The sequence below is a fragment of the Gigantopelta aegis genome, chromosome 6, assembly GCF_016097555.1.
Source record: "Gigantopelta aegis isolate Gae_Host chromosome 6, Gae_host_genome, whole genome shotgun sequence".
Lineage (NCBI taxonomy): Eukaryota > Metazoa > Mollusca > Gastropoda > Neomphalida > Peltospiridae > Gigantopelta > Gigantopelta aegis.
In genome coordinates, this window is record NC_054704.1 from 32,992,022 (window position 1) to 32,999,112 (window position 7,091).

Below are 7,091 nucleotides of genomic sequence, written 5' to 3' on the forward strand. Positions count from 1 at the left end.
CTTATATTGACAGCTCTGACGTCACAGAAATCGCACAATGGTAGAGGCAATCCTCGTTAAACACCTGTTATAAAACTTGCTCCGTCACAGGGACTATATTTCCTGTTTTGAAGTTTACCAGACATAAAGGTGCGGTTTCATAGTGTAACTTGTAGTCATGTTTTGCACTATTGTATTTTTACATGCATGTTGTTAGAACACCTTAAACGTAACGCTTTGTGTGATACAGTACAAATTCTAAGTGAATTGACATGATAATAGCACATTCTTTGATAAATAGCACACAAAACACCTACTGGAAAAATTTAACAACAAATCGCACTGTGAGAACGTACCTTAAAGAATTTATCTATAGACGTGTGGGTTCGTGTGTCGGCTGCCCCGCACCTTCCCTGCACAAGGTGATTAAAATATGTATGTGATTGAACAAAATCCTAATTTGACAGTACATGAAAAATGACAACTGGTGATGAAACATAGCCTAAGCTAATTTATCTATAGGCGTGTGGGTTTGTGTGTCGGCTGCCTAATAGGTGTTCTTTGCAAGATGATTAAAATATGTATGTGATTGAAAAAAAAGATCTTAATTTGACAGTACATGAAAAGGACAACTGGTGATGAAACATAGGCTAAGCTATGTGTTCGTCAGTTTATTCACACTTTGCCCCCAGCATTATGTCGAACCCAAGGAATATACTATGCAATTATAAATCAGTTGTATTTTCTTCATTAAGAAGTCGACTAATTTGGTCCTATGTTAAAAACAATTCACTGGCAATGACATTAAATAGTACTCGATTAATTGACATAATATCGCTGCATACAATATTATAGATTAAGTTTGTTGACAAGTTATTACGTTTTAATGGTTAAGAAATCATTAGACGGATATCTTTCCGGGTTGTATAGGTGTTTTGGTGGCGTATTAGTAATAGGCCACCAAAAAACCTGTACAAACTGGAAAGAATTTAGAAAGTTCCAATCAACATTACAAAATAGCTGGGAAGGAAAAAAAGCATACACTACTGTGCCACTGGCGTAGCCAGGATTTTATATTGGGGAGGGGGAGGGGGGGTAAACCCACTATCGGGGGCCACCCTACACTATGTATGTATCGGTATGATTATTTTATTAAAAATTTAATACAGTGAAAAACATTTAAAAAGTTGGATTGGGGGGGAATTACCCCGTCCCCTTACCCTCGCTACGCCACTGTACTGTGCCCTAATTTCTTTTCACTGCCCCCACCTTACCATTAGTCACTTTAGACAAGGTACGGCCCTATATTGGTATAAACTAAATAAGCTGTACATCACTTAGCTTAGGCCAGTCATTGCTGTATTTATGTGGTAATTATATTAAAGTAGTTAAAAGTCAAACCACGTGCACCTTTAGTGGATGTCACCATTTGAATATAGTCGACATTAATCTACTGTTGTATAATAGGTAAGTATACAGTGTGTTGTCCCATCCACAGGCGAATACAGGGAATGGGTCAGACGACTTGTCACTCCCTCCAAATACATTCAAGTGCCTTTTTTCTGGGGGGTTTCGTTTTGTTTGTTTGTTGTTTTTATTGTTGTTGTTGGTTTTTTGGTCTTGGTTGTGTTTTTTATTTTTATTGGGTTGCCAATTTTTCCTTATCCCTCCCCCCCCCCCCCCCCCCCCCCCCCCCCCCCCCCAATGTATGTATATATTCATATATATATTCATCCAGGATTTGCACCTGCTATTTACAACAAACAGTACATTAAATACTAATAAGTAACCCCCACCCCCATCTTCTACGTCCGTATAAAAACCACCTGCTCGTATAAGCGACCTTTAGCAAATCCTTTGATTTCACTGTTAAAGCTGCAGTCTCGGCAACGCATCTTATAGGTTATAACATCGTTTCCTAATGTTATCGAAGAATGGTGCGTCACAGGAAGAAACATAACGTGGATGGTCTTTTCTCACTGGTTAAATCAAAATATTATCGATGCTGCAGTTCACTTGAGTAGAACAATATTATTTTGTTTATTAATGTTATTTGTTACGTTTAGCCTCTCATTCTCTGATTATTGGCATGGATACACTGGAACAAAAATCAAGTCTAACTAGAATGAAGTAAGTCAGTATAAAACAAACCAAACGAAACTAAACAAAACAACAACACAAAACACAAAACACATACACCAAAAAGTCTGTATTTAACAGCTAAATAACATCAGACCGATAATGCAGCGTTGACGTCAGATAAAAGATATACATGTGTGCCCGTGTGACGTCAGAGAAAAGGTTCTATATGTGCACGTGTGTGACGTCTGTGTATAAAATGTGACTTCTCCTCGGTGAGTTTCTTTGCCGAAACAACAGGTATCCCCTGCAAATCGCCATTTCTGTTTGTCTCGCCAACATCGACATCAAAGTCGAGAAGGTCGGCGGATTGTTTGAAGACTAATTGAGGTCACAGACGAAATGTCCACAAAGCTGGTTCCATGACAAGGCTTTTTCGTTTGAAGTGTGATAAATTCCATGAAAATTGCGTGGTAAATTATATATTGGTGGTTTCGTGATTAAATACTGTCCAGGCCTATGAAACCAGTAGTGTGGGGTGGGGCTGTATCCACCCTCTTCGTTCCCACTTGAGGACGATATCAGATTTACTGACCATTCTATATAATATTTGTGTGGGTGTTGCGAACTTTTAAAAAGACGAACATTGTCATAAGTGCTGTTATGTTGTTCAGATGCTAGAAAATCGCATGTATGGCCATTAAAAGATCATATTTCGCACACAAAAAGTCCCCTAACAATATTCCTATCCTGCTTACCTGTTGATGAATACCAAATGCCATTGTGATGTCATACTTGTAGGCAAGTGCATATTAAGAAGTATGTGATAGTCATGTTTAAAGAGACGTTTATTGCACTCTTTTGCTTTTACCTTTTGTGACACTCAATAGTCGATGTGCAGGGGTGTCGTTAAAGGGACATTCCCGAGTTTGCTGCATTGTAAGATGTTTCCTACTAATAAAATATTTCTACGATTAAACTTGCATATTAAATATATTTTCTTGTTTAGAGTATTAGTGTCTACATATTCAATGTGTTTCTGGTCGTCTTAATATTTGTAAGAAACTGGATTTTGTCTTCAAATAATTTCGTACGTACGAAAAAACTATATTTTAGGAAATCAGATGAAATTTAACCCAGTACAAATATTAGAACGATCAGAAACACGTATAATATACAGCAATTACTATTTTATACAGAAAAATATATTTGATATGTAATTATAATTGTTAAAAAGTCTCTGTTAGTCGATAACATCTTAAAAACTGCAGCAAACTCAGGAATGTCCCTTTAAACGTTAATTCATTCATTCGTTTATTCATTCTTTGGCACTTAGTGAGCCATTGAGTAACTTACTATTCCTCTGAAAACCAGTGTTTCTAATGCCATTCTTTATGTTGTGTACTGTTGTTTACATGCAGACCTTGGGTACAACGGAAGTTTTTACATATATGGGAATTACCCACTGGACTTGTTTACCATAGTGTTCTCACACGCATCGTAACCGTGTTACTATGTGGCTAGCAAACATATACAAACCACAGTTATCAACATACACGCTAGCCTAATCTGTGCTCTTTTCATATCGTTTGGTAATAAACTGCAATATCTTTGTTAACTTTCTTTATTACATATAATAGAACTATACATCTTTCTGTTCAAACATTTCATGAATGGAAAGAGACATGTAAGTAAGTATTATAGTAAATCTAATATAAATCGACTCGTAAAGAAATTGTTGGCGCTCCAACTCGTCTTGCTCGTTTTGTCAACGGATGTATGCATTGCCAATTAGCTCGCGCCAGTGTGCAGATCCCGTAGCAACATACATATTTGTGAGTGTTTAGGCAGGTTTGCTTTGGCAACATGTACAAGGTGTAAACGGCATAAAAATCGCTCAGATAAAATGTTCTGTACTTATGTATTTATTACTACATTTGTAATACTTTACAAACTTTATTTTTGCTTTTAATATTTCAGTTCATGAATAGCAGTAAGCAAATAATGCATAGATTCAACTAGTATTAAACAAACTACGGACATATGTACCGAGTTATCCTTCACGTTACTAAGAGCATGGTTATGTTTAATGTATGAACATACTTGTTCCGTCATTTTGGTTTTCAGAAAAGAATATATGAAGTCGCCATTGTAATTAAATATGAAACTAAAATAAGGTAGTTAACACATATCTGTATACGTACATGTATTTGTTTATCAAATATCGGTTTCGTCGTTTTGACGAGACATTCATATAGAACTTGAAATTTATGACATTATCTTACAATGTTTCTGAAAACTACAAAAGCGAGATTGGTTAAAGATGCAGTCTTTCATTTCTGTATTCATAATGTCTTCTATTAGTAATGCAAAATTCAAGCAGAACTACGTTTTAAAAACAACAACAACGACAACAAGACGCGTTTTCGTTAACAACATATATCACCTATGTAACTAGCAAATCTCGTCGCCATATTTAACACAAAACATCTATACTATATTTTGGATTGTTGTGCATTTCCCCAAGCACTCAGGCAATAAGATACAGAACTGTATTTAACCGTAAATAAAATGTGTTGAGTGCGTCGTTAAATAAACCATTTCCTTCTTTATTCCTCTCAAAGAGAGTTGTAACAACAAAACAGATGTACAGATATACAGACAAAGAAATAATTGAACTTTAATTGGATATGAATGGCATGATTCTGACACTATTCACAACATTACAGAGCTTATTTCAGTATTAAAGTTACATATAATGCCAGGACATATGATACTGGTTTGGCTAATAACATTTCTTAGTAAGAATAAATTCTCTGTCGAAATAAATACTCATGTTCGGTCGTCACTTCAAGTGATTTACAAGGACAGCTTATTTCATCTTTTGTTAGGCCACCTGTTTATAAATACCCGTAACGTAGACATTCACGTACCAGTATGCTTTATTTACTGATGAGAAAAGAGGAGAGATTTTCTAATAATAAAACTTACAGACTCCCTTTGAAAAACTTATTGAAGGAGCCTCTGTATGTTGATAAACCGTTTACGATGGTTGTACTACGTATCCGATAGTATACCCCAGTTCAAAAGATACTCGCTACAAATATACCGCGTATATAAATAAACTTCATATTAGCCCTGTCACGTCGTGTCAATACAGAATTCTTATGGTTCTAAATTGGAGTTAACCTATTTCCGTGGCCTAAATACCACCCACGCCGGGTACGCTGCGGCTGCAGATAAACACAGGTAAACACAGGTATGGCCTTGGTGACCCGCGTACCTAGCGGATACCCAGCTCTGCACGCTGTGTCAATGTTTATGTCCCGCGATGACGTAGTTTTGCGCACGACGCTCGGTTCCCTGGTGATAATGACAACTATCTGCTGTACCCTGCATCTAGCATGTGAACGGTACCAGTCACTTACCATATATGGAGTGGAAAAATATCAAGCGCATATTTGTTTGCAATAAGTTTTTTTTTTTAAACAAACCAAACAAACAACAAAAAAACATGTTTTACAAAATGCAAAAAAAAAAAAGAAAGAAGGAAAAAGAAAGTAAAAGTGAATAAAAATATTGTGTAATGTGCCTTTTGATCAGCTTGCAATTGATGCATCGCACATGTACCAGCCTTTTTCGACGTATTTCGAATAAAACATATTTGTTGTTAAAAGGTGCGGTCTTTAGTACATGTTTTAATATTTAAGCATTTATAATAGATCATCAACACATTATTCTTCAATTTCATTTTATATCTACGTCACATTCAAACGCACTGCAAGTAAACAGTACAATTGGTCGGGTGCCGCGATGGAATCTGCAGACTTCCCATGTAAGAGATTACTTCTACGAGTACTGCGTGAAGAATTCGGAATTTTTCATTGCATAGTATCGGATAAATAACCTCGATAGCATTGGATCTCAACTATGTAAAGAAAAGCTGAAAAAATATAGTTCTGAAGCTCTTTCTATATCTTTTTTTAATTCTGGGAAAATACCTTTGTTCATTAATATGTATTTTGCTTTAATAATTGCTTTAATAATTGATGTAGAGAGTGCAACTTTAAATATTTAACTGAACTAAAATGATATCTAATAATGTCTTATTTTCCTGGTGATGAATTTGTTCTACATTGTATTCCTTCATATGATATATTTAATATATAGAGGATTCGTCACGAGTATTTTTTAATATGGAAAATATCTACCGAGTCTATGTTAATCGGTATTTGTTGAGGCTCTGCCGAGACAAATACCGATTAACTAGACGAGGTTGATTAATATTATCGATGTCTTGTGAACATTTTAGATTCATTTATTTACATAATTCAGGGATAGCTCTGCCACTCGCTAAATTCGCCAATTGCGAATTTCAAAAACAACTGGCAAATTTTATTTTAATTTGGCGAAATAATTTCAGGAAATAATTGATATTTTGTTTGAAAATAACTGAGTCTCTGCAGTTTTTGAAGTTTGAAAGATACTTTGGCGAAATGTTCTGTGGACTCAGAGCTAGCCCTGCGAAATAATTTTATCATGGAAAAAGACATTTCATATATATATATATATATAGAGACACACACACACACACACACACAGAGAGAGAGAGAGAGAGAGAGAGAGAGAGAGAGAGAGAGAGAGAGATGCGTTTCTTTCTATATATTCATCGATGGAAGATATTGTCGATTTCAACTCACTCTCACCCCCACCGTATGATCATTTCCCTGACAGCGCTAGCAACAATCCTGAATTAAAATTTCTGCCTTAATACATGTACGAATGTCACGATTAAGCATTACAAGTGTCTTATGCCCATGTTATGCATCTTAAGAGGAAAACAAAAGCACGTTTTACCGGTTTCTCCGAGGTACACGTACAGTTAACGCATTACCCACTGCCTTTAGCGATGTTTTTCTCAACCCAGAGAGATAAAATATACATGTAAACTCGTTTCTGTGATGTCTTCTTGAAATATTCTAATGAATTATATCTGAGGCGAAGAACATGTGTTTGCTTGATTCGTCTAACCT